Genomic DNA, 11,053 nt, shown 5'->3' on the forward strand with positions numbered 1-11,053 from the left:
GAGACAAGAGGACCACACATACAGTACAAGGGGACATGCAACAGACAATATACACACCACTCCACAAATATACCCTCAGCATATGCCAAAACCAGCCTTATTCTGAGTTTGTGCTGCCATACATTTTTATTCCTGAAACCACAAATGCACGACAGATGCCACTGTTAGGCTATTTCAAGCAAAGCGAGTGACTGATGTGAACTGCCATGTCAAAAGGGAACCCTAAGACGAATCCTGTGACCTTGTTAGCCTCGCAAGCAAAAGATCTCCCAAGTTAATGACAGAGCCAGTCACATCTGACCAGCCTGTTTCATGGAATCACACCAGCCATGACACCAACAGGCTGTCCCCATGTGGGTTGGCGTTTAAATGGATTAGTAATTTGTTCTGCTTTATTTTATATCTAATGCTTATTAATTGACCTTTTAGTTAATCAACAGAAAATCAATCAATTTGAATTTTGAGTAAGTGTATTTTTTTCAAGTAAAAATACTAAACATTTTCTGGTTACAGCTTCACAAATGTTGAGTTGTTTGTTCCTTATAATTATAAAATGAAAGCTTCAGGCTTTTTTGGCTGCTGGTCAGACTAAATAATCATTTTAAGACAGTTCTTAGGCATTGGTAACTTGTGATGGGCATTTCTTATTATGTTTAACACTTAGTATACAAAATTATCAATCATTTAATCAAAAATGACCAATAATTGATTAATTGACAATGAAAATAATAATTAGATGCAGTCCTACGGATAAAATCATTTGTCATTATTTCTCATTATTTAGAGCTCCAAATAAATATATAAATACATACATACATACATACATACATAGATACATACATACATATCCATTACATTAAAGGTGCATTGTGAGCCTTTTTTTTTTTTTTTTTAAGGTCCAACTTTTTTCTGGTAGGTTTTCTGTGAAATTTAAAGCACCTAGATTCATGGTGTTTGGTCATAAATTAAAATAAATCTTATTCTAGTAACCCATACTTCATGCAAGTAGTATGCATATGCACTGTAACAGTGTTGACACATATTTTCACAGATTTCTCCATCACTGAATACAATGCAAAGCGGCAGAAAAGCACACAGTGGCAAAACACTTAAATGGGTGTCAAGAATTGTTTTAACAGAATAGGACTTTCTCAACTCATTTTATGTGACCTTAATTTGACTGCGCTTGAAATCCGATTTTCAGAATCGCTTGTGCCTTCTTCAACCGGCTGTCCTAGCAAATTGCTGGGAAACTGGAAAATGCTTTGCTGGATTGCAGTTTAATCACAAAGCCTCAAGGCTAATTCAAACTAATTTGCAAAGGGGGCTTGCATATTCACAGTATACGATGTGAGCCCATCAACACTCCAGAGAGGAGTCTCTTGGAGAACCTATTCAATTACTGTAACCAGCTGGCTGAAATAAGAATCCAGACTAATGGTTTTCAGAGATTTTTGCATGCAAGTTGCCACTCTGATTGTAAAAAGGCAGAATGGAATTGAAGATGTTGTGAAACAACGATCAGTGCTGACAGCAACAAATCTCCCAAAACCTCTTGTTTCACAATCTTAGGAAATGATGACACATAAGCCAAGAAACGAGAAGTGTGAGGCAAAAGGAAGAGGTGTACAGGCAGGAGCTGATCCACCCCATGATTAATTCCAATGGTAAACACAGACCTAAATCAGCCTACAACTCACTGCTATTGTTAAAAAATGTGTACAGCAGAATATCTGACAAGTGCAGATGGGAGGGACCTGACTGTCTTTTATCCCAGGGTGTCCTTAACAGATCCTTGTCCATTTTGACAACAGGGGCATAATCTGTTGCATCATTCTGATCATGCTCTCCCCAGGGTTGAATGTCATTCACTTGAAAACCTCCCATATGCCTCTCCTCCTCCGAAAAAAACAACAACAAAAACACAAGTGATCCCCTAAACATCCCACTGTTCTCACGTTATACACATATCCGCGACGCATTATACCCACTTCAAACGTGATGATTCCCCAGAAATGTCCCACACCAAAGCGGTGTCACTGCCCAGGAATATGAAGCTGGATCTGAATCAGCAGCTTATCTGAGGGCGGCGTTCTCGTTAGCGCAAGAAACGTGCATTTGTTTACTGTACCCCTTGTGTTTTTCAACCAGTAATTAGGCTCCTCCGCGTAAAACAGAACGAATACCGTGAAGATAAAAAACTGGGCAAATTAAGTGTTTGTTGGGAGATTAATTGGTTTAAAAAAAACAAAAAAAAAAAACGTTCGGTTAAAAAACAAAGGGTGAAAATGTGGAGATAATGAGCAGCTAATTTGCAGTTTGTTTGGTTAAAAGTGAGTTGACAAAAAATGGAGCATTTTCGCGGAGGAAATGCAAAGTCGACATACTGTTTCCTCGGAGTCCACCTTGCGCGAGCAGAAACTTAATTGCGCAACAAAGTTTCCCGTTAAGTCGAGTGAATGTGATTCAAGAGCATGAGCACACTCCGGGGCAAAACGGGACATAGCCGCACATTTTCAGAAGGTGTAATGTCAAGTTCGACTTTTATTGACAGACAACATCGCGGGGTGAAGTGAGGAGGCGAAAGTGTGCGGAGCATTTAACAAAAGAAAGAATGTTTGCAGCAGACGGGAGACTCGACACACAACTCCAAACACTGGCGACAAAGCAGTTCGCGGTGCAAATGGACAAAAGTGCAGGAGACAGTGCTTTAACTCACCCCGAGAGAAGATGAAGTCCAGCCGTCCCGTTAAAAACCACGGTCCCGTGCGCTCCGCCACCAAGGCTCACCATCAGCCACTCTCATTCTTCCCCCTCATCTCGCCACAGCTGCCGGAGAAGTTTGGTGACGTCAGCGGGCACTCAGTCGCAACCAGTAAAGCTCTTTGGTCGCAACTGGAAGGATACACAGGGAAGGAGGGGAGAGACGCGACCGGAAAGAACGGGGGACACACACACCATATTAGGAGGCTGTCACGACAGTGTTAATATTCATGTCATTAAAAGCCATAAGGTCCACTCCTCAGCTTTGATTGGCCAAGTCACGCTCGAGGCCGAATATCACTTTGATACACACCCGCGACTGCGACCAAATGTAATGTAACAAAATGTAAATGATAACTTCATTTGCAAAAATAACGTGTTTGCGGCTCTATTAATTTCGATACACCATATCATGTCCTATGTAAGGACAATCTGGACTAAAAGACAGTCAAGACCCCCCATTTGCACTTCTTCTGTTTCTTCTTCTTCTTAGTATTATTCTAACAATTATCATTATTATTATCATCATCATCATCATCATCATCATCATTATCTTTATTAGTATTATTTGATATGACAAAATATGTGAAGCATTACATACAATGGTCATTTTTTCTTTCTTTTTTCCCCTCAGCAATGGCATTTATCTGTTTCTGTTGCACTATTACTGAAAAATCACCACTCATATAGCTACTGGGTCAATCTGTCCCCTTAGGAACCACAAAGTTTGGGCTACTGTTCAAAAACTATATAAAAAAGATTAAATGCCCCTGGCAGATATCCTATATTCCTTTGTATTATAAGAGTAAGAATAAGCCACTCCAGCTTGCATCAAGCTCAACAACAGAGAGTTGCATTTTGGTGTAAATAATCTATGACTTTTATCATCCATCAGCAAACAGTATAAGAATGACACAAATATTGCTCTGTTTCTGGGAGAGCTTATAGTGACCTTTGAGTGGCAGAAACAATAAATCTACATTTTTGGGTAATAATTGCTATTTTGGGTTGAAACTGAAATGAGTTGCCTTGCCAACCACTTGCGTGTCACACTGTCATCCAACTCCCTTCACATTGAATTATGGTCATTTTGAGCTATAAGAGTCTTGTTACCCCATTAACTATAAATCTATACACTTTTTCTGCTTTTTGCTGCATTCTGACCTCACACAACCCTCTTAGCATATTAAAAATAAACTGTAGATCATTTCTATGAAGAAATAAGGTCTAACATAGGTGAAGGGTAGTGTTTTATTTAACTCCTTGATCTCCAATTTTCCCTTAGGTTTCCCCTTAAGTAGCTCCAAAGTTAGAAAATATTTCCTCGCACGTACATGTCTGCACCATTACATCAGATAAAAAAAAAAAAATATTAAGGTGTCTTGTGCATAATTTTTCCCCCTGTGATTCAGCAGGACATATTTGGTATCTTTGGAATATCTTAGACTCTCCACCAAGATAAACACGGTAAAAACAAAAAAAACAAACTATGAGGATAAAGCTGGGAACTCTAAGTCGAAATGGCTAATACAGCAGCCCAGAATAACTGGTACCTTCAGTTAGAGAGGGAGAGAGACAGAGAGAGAGAGAGAGAGACCTCTCTTCACCCGGAGAACCTGGGAGCAATTCATTCTGTCAGCACACGTCCATCCTGCTGAAGTGCCCTTGAGCAAGACACCAAGCCCTTTCCTGCACCACAGGCACTGTTCTGTGGCTGATGCTGACCTCTGAACCTCTTGCAGAGAGAGGAAAGCAAAAAGAGAAATTTCCTGTGGAGATCAATAACACATCACATTCCATTAAGATATAGTCCATGCATTTAAGCACTCTAAAGAAAATCCAAAACAAAGCCAAGATTCTGTTGGTTAGTAGTTGTATCCACAATAGAAGAAAGATAGGCTTTGTAGACTTAAATATATTGGTTAAAGCTTTGTTTCAAGTCTGGCTTAACAGATATTTCACAGAGGATTAGCGTCTAGTCCCAAAGGAGTTGGCAGATAGTCAGCTTCAAATGGTTTTCCTTGTCTACAGTTTGCTAAAACTGTATCTACATCACAGGAAAACCACCCCAGGTGCTGTCACAGTATTTACAATCTGTCTCCCTTATTTATTATCAGTGGAGCAGCTTCAGAAAGTATCTCTCGATGACATCACAGGTGGCATCACAGTCTTAGCCTCTAGTTTTCAGATTCTGGGAGAGCTTAAATCATCCAGGATAATAAATAATATGTGAATTCTATTTTTGGCTCAGATTTCCATAATTAATGCGTTTGTAGTGTATAGTTTTCATGTGAACCAGTAGAGTGGTGTAGAATTAAGGAGACCAACTTTCAGCTGGAAGCCCTGCAGTCAGTCCATATGACAGCAATCATCAGCCCTGCCAAAGAGCCTCTGAGCAAGACGTGGAATCCCTTCCACCTCCAGAAATGCCACTCTGTAACTGAGCTTCTGTCTGACTGGGAAAGGGAATGAGTCAAGGGATGACTTTCTCCTTTGGGGATCAACAGTAATAGAGAGAATTCCCGTACAACTGCAGGTTTGCAGATTTAAAGGAACCCCTAAAGGTTCCCCTAAAATACCCCCAGAAAGTTTCTGTGTTAGACCATAGGGCATAGCTGCAAACTGTGTTTTCTTGGTACACCTCTTTAATCGAAGTGGAAAAATCACAGTGTATTAGTTGAGACCTTGTGCATCACAAAACAGTAAAATCCACAACCTGAAAATTAACCAGTGATTTAAATAATTGAATTTTACTATCAATACATATATATGTAACTAAGAGCCCCTGTTTCATTCTGTGTACCCCCTTTTTATGCGGGTTCCAGTTTTCTGGGAATGGATGGAGCTGTGTTTACTCTCGTGGCAAGTGGTTAGTATCATTTTGTGCAGGAGACTTTGGGCTACACATCTGATCACTTCTCAGGCTTATTCATACAATTCATACAACTATTTTGTCACTTTATGGCCAAATATCTGACTAAAATAATAATAATAAAAAAAACAATAATAAAATATGTGAAGTAAAAACCCATTTCCAGACTAATCAGAACTGTGTCGGCCAAACACATGTCAGAGTAGTTTCCTTGGGAGAGTTGTGAAAAGTTTAATTGAAATCTTACTTATTTCTGCATTCCCACACAAAAAATGAATGCGTTTTGTGCAATGTATGCAATGCATGCATGCGTAGGATGCAGTCAACTTTGACCTGTTCATAAACTGCTATAGATTTGTTGTGTTTCACTGGATTTGCATCTATTTTGGCAGAGGTAGTGCTGACATGATAAGGCGCTGTGATTGTGGTGTAAAAGTTGTACCTGACTTTCACCCCAAACTTCTAAAAGGGTTCAGAGTTTTTGTAAGGAATTATAGATTTTAGTGGTTTTGGAGAGAAAGTGGTTCACCAGTTATCTGTGGATTTTATTTGTGAGTTTCTCAACATCTTTCTGAGTAGTTTAAAGTAAAATCAGATTCATGATATGTGCCAAACTGCAAGATAATCAATCTACCTTTTAGTTGATGGGATTTTGCGAGGTTTCCAGTCTGCTGCTGTCTTCCTTGAATCCCTTCACCCAAACACAACAGGGCTGGAAGGTAATTCATTTGTGCAGCTCAAACCATCCAAAATTTACATGAAAAACCTCACCAGCAACATTTTTTTTCACTGACACAGATATCCTGCATAATCCAGACTTGGGGGCAAATTATTTTTTTTGAGAACTATTTGCTGCCCCAGGAACACTGGCTCTATCCACCTCCAAACAATACAAAGTCAGGGCGGATTACATTATTTTGACATGGACGGAGTAAAACCTCTGCTACCAATTTGAGAAGCAAACCTACAAAGAGACGTTGTCATTGCCCTGTTTACTGCCTTTGTCCTCATCCGGCTTCTCTCTTTCACTGTGCATACACCAGAAATTATGTTTCTATTAAAAGGGTCACCCACATTTGAGATGCTGTCTGAAATTTGTAATGTAAAAGCCATGTGCTTTTCACTGCAAGCCGCTGGAGCCTCTCAGTTCATTGTTTTCATCATTTTTATCATAGTGTACAGTCGGCATCACAGCCTTTTCGGGCAAATATTAGAAATTCACACCCTCCACGGTGCACAACAGCAATACATATATAGAAAAAAGCTTTCAAAACCTGCTTTTGAGTTCCACTGGCCTAGCCTTTTTATTTATTAGGTGTTCTAAGGTTTTCTGCAACAGCAGCTAGTTTCAGCTACCTCTATATTTCATATTGTTATCCACAATTCCATTCTCTGTCCATAACAGGGGACTCTATTTCTTTTCACCAAATATGCACCATGGACACTACAAATCTATCTATTCCCATTTGGTGAAATGAGGCACCACATAAAGAGCAGAGCAAAGGGCAGATCTACATATCCATCATCGTTGCAGCTCATCAGCAGAGCCGTCACAAAAGATCTCCAGTGAGATGACTAATGCAAAAAGGTGCCCCAGCAGAGAATTGCCATGCTTCCTTTCAGTATTACACTTCATGGCAAAAAATAAAAATGTTTGGTACAGATGACAAGCAAAGGAAAGATGTCATATAGTCTGTTTTCAGAGTTAACCTTAGAAAATGAGAGGCATAATTGTGAGACTGTTGTCCGGCAGAAAACAACTGCATGGGTCATTTGTACCAAAGCTTATTATAACCTACAGCTGCGTTTTAAAGTTTAGTGAACTCTAGTGGTTCTGTAAGCAATGACAATCTGATGTATTATAAAGACCAACAAAGTCCAGAGTTAAGTGAGAACAGTGCTAATGTTTCCTAACATTAACCATGATGTTTTCCTAACCTTAGCCATGATGACAAACCTGTTCCTAACCTTAACTATGAGTATACCCTAAACTTAACCAAGTAGCTTTGGTGTCTAACAAGCCGGCAGGCTAACTTTTGTTAGCACTACTTATTTCGGAAATGCTCCTGTTGGTCATATTTTGTAGGTACAAATGGCTTATATGGCCATACGGGTTGGAAGATCTTGTTGGGTATTCTACCTAGTACACAAGTTCCATTATATATTTTTCTCTTTTATGTAGAATGAGCTTGCTTTGTTTACTAGGCCGGTGCATCCTTACATCCTTAAACTGACAGGCTTTGCTCTGAGACACTTTCTCATGGCTTCAGAGTACACAGAGTTTGTTATTAGATCAGAATTTTTAAGGTGTCCAGCTAGAATACTGTGGGAATATGATTGAAAAGTGCACACACACAAAGGACCCCTCAGGGAACAGAAAACCAAAGCTATTTCCTCAACAGGAGGAATAGGAATCTACTGATGCTGAGAATTTTTCATATTAATTTCTGCTTTATACAATGATAGCTTCATTGATAACAATATTTCCTTTTTAATAGAGCCCTGGGAATAAAAAAAAAAAAAAATAATACTTTTAAAAAATACAGGACAAAAGCAATATACACATACATTGTACCATTCGAACATTCAGCTAGATGGGATACAGCAAAATACTTTCATACATTATGAAAAGCTATTACAAACAATGTGGAAAATATGAAATATTATTGCTATAAAATCATTGATGGGGACAAGGAATTCTAAGTGCTTTGCAGTTTATTCTATTTATGAGGTGCATAGCACCAGAAATAAGTCTTGCCAAGTTCAGAAATTATGCACAGACAATTTAAAACTAACCAGTCCTGTGATCTGGTGCCATTATTATTGGATGTGAAATCCAGTAGTGATGTAAGGGAGCAGGGTAGCTTCAAAAGTAAAGCTTTACATCCTCTTTCCCTTCTGGTGACAAGATGGGAGTCTTGATGTCACAGGGAGCAGACATTAGGGAGCTGTTCTGAGGCAGTCTTTACCGCCTTTGTATGATGTTTGCATGATGGGTAAAAATTTCACCGTGATTGCATGCATTGTTATGCCTTAGTCACATCGATGCTTCCCTCCCTCCCTCTCTCTCTTGCTTCTTTCTTGGCCGAGACAGCATCCAGTTGGAAGTGGAAAACAGAGACCAAATATGCGAATGAAGATCTATGCAGGTTCTTTCGCTGCGATAAAACAACTTTTTAAAAGCTTAATCAGTACTTAAATTTACATTGCAATCATGTCCAATCATGTGTAATTCCAACATCATAATCAACATTGTTATCTTAAATAGTGTTTTCTGTGAAGGTCTTACTGAACTCAGTTAATCAGTCATGGAATTCAGGAGAGCATTTCTGTAAAAGGTCATCATAGTGAGTGTGCATGTTCACTCACAGAGAGAGGATGGTGAGGCGACTGAAAGTACCGGTTGTTGTTTCTTTCAGCTTATGTTTCATCGCAGCTCAAACTCTGATTGGTTCCTGTCCCATATGACACGTATCTGATGTTTTTTAATCAGCAAAAAGCAGCACGATCTGGACCACATGGATGTGTAGCGTAAAATTGAATCCCAAGGGAAGCCATCTACATGTGACTTGAATGTGAAATGCTCAGACCTGAATTTGTCTGCACTGTCATGACTTAGTAAACCTCAAGTCATCCATATGAAACAGTTGTTATACGTTTGGTGGACATGGCAGCTTTGTCTAAAATAAGCAAGGCACGCACAGACACAAAAATGAATATGACCTTTTGTTTTTATTAGTTTGCACACATGTCTTTTTGACATCAGTGTATATTTTGGTAAAGAAATTGGGTTAGCATAAATATGAACAATCATCCAAAAAAATCAGATATGAGCAGCAATTCAGAGGGGAGCAGTGTGGCCTGCAGTGTGGGTATATAGGCCTAAAGAGGCCAAATCCAGAGGGTGACTGCATATAAATCATATTTCCATTCCTGACCTAAAAAGCCCATGTTTTGGAAATATTATCATCACCATTACTGTGAGGACAGGCTCTACTCTCCGTATGAGGCAATAACCAAAGACAATGCATTTGAAGGGACAACCCCATCTAAACGGGGTGGCAGAAATATCTGCTGCAACCACAACAGACAAAGGTGATTGACCCCTAAAGACGTCAATTTAAAATCATAGGCAGGGATTTCCACCTTTAACAGTCCAATGTAACCTCAGGTTGTAGGCATTGACCTGTGCTGAGTGATGACTCAACTCTGGATCTGTGTGGCTGCAGTATTGAATGGCCAACCTTTGATCTGTCGGTGCTGGCATCTTTTCACCTCCGTCACACTGTTGTTCACTCCGACAACCAAAGACAGAAAGCTGATGCTCATGCGGCCTCACTTTCCAGTGTAGATAGATAGATGGATAGATAGATAGACAGACAGACAGAAATTGTTAATCTCTATAAAGCTCTTTATCCAATTTAAGAGGTAAAAAAAATAGGTCTCCAATATTATATTTAGGCATTCAGTAGTCAGGCTACATTTTGTTACATTTTGGATTAGAAATCTTTAAAGAAAAAAAAAACAAAAAAAACAGTTAATCATTACAGATTCAGTCAAAGCCATCAATCAAAGTTCAAGCCATGTGTCCCAGGGACTTGCTTAGAACACCCATCCCTTTAATTTTAATTGACTGTCTTTAAAGAAGATGCCAATTTATGTTCCTGTTATCAGAGGCCCGCAGGCCTGAGCATTCCCTTCGGAGACTAAAAACCATTCCCCATCAGTCATAGTGATAATCCAGGGAATAAAAGCCTCCATGTAATAAGTAAATCGAAGATGGTCCCAGACATGCAATACATTTAGAGCAGAGATGATGTCTTTGCATGCAAGGAGAACAGAATTACTCCCCCACATATGCTATGATGTAAATGTGAAAGGGAGGGAAATGACACTGAAAAATCTGCTAAAATTAGAACACTGGCTGTGCATTATAGTAGCTTATCCCTTCACAAAAAGACATGCAATGCATTTTGAGACCTATATAGTATTGCATAGGCCTTTACACAACAGGTCAAGGCTTTTGCTAGAACAATAGGCTGGAGCTATAGACATTTGGTGTGTGAACTGAGTGCATACAGATTTTTACACCACATGAAAATTCCCCTTATTCATATTCAAATGTTACTATTACAGAGAGAATATGAGAGATATTATAAACTCTTTAAAGCCAACAACAATGGCTCGCAAGACACAAAGCAGCGCCTGAATACAGTGCATTTTTTGTACATCCCTGGATCCAGTTTCTCTTTCATTATCACATTATGATAATAGGATGATGTTCCTCCAACCAATTGTAAAGATTTTTTTCAGCTGTTTGGCTACTGTGCCTGCTGAATCAGGTGTTCTGGCTAGAGATGCCTATGCACCTCTACTAAAGGCACGCTAGTTGCCAAAGGATTAGAGCAGCTCACTGTC

At 39.3% G+C, this 11,053-nt stretch overlaps 1 protein-coding gene across 3 annotated transcripts in view; it reads right to left on the minus strand.

Moving 5' to 3' along the window:
- Positions 1-2,873, minus strand: part of gulp1a (GULP PTB domain containing engulfment adaptor 1a) — an 80,719-nt gene extending 77,846 nt beyond the window's left edge. The window contains exon 1 of one of the 3 annotated variants that reach the window (XM_030081522.1): positions 2,720-2,872. The gene's annotated coding sequence lies outside the window, so the exon portion shown is untranslated. Of the gene's footprint in view, positions 1-2,719 lie in introns of all 3 variants that reach the window. The other 2 variants (XM_030081523.1, XM_030081519.1) reach the window with 2 other exon arrangements.
- Between the last annotated feature and the right edge of the window lie 8,180 nt (positions 2,874-11,053).

This window comes from Myripristis murdjan, chromosome 21 (genome assembly GCF_902150065.1).
Source record: "Myripristis murdjan chromosome 21, fMyrMur1.1, whole genome shotgun sequence".
NCBI classification, from domain to species: Eukaryota; Metazoa; Chordata; class Actinopteri; order Holocentriformes; family Holocentridae; genus Myripristis; species Myripristis murdjan.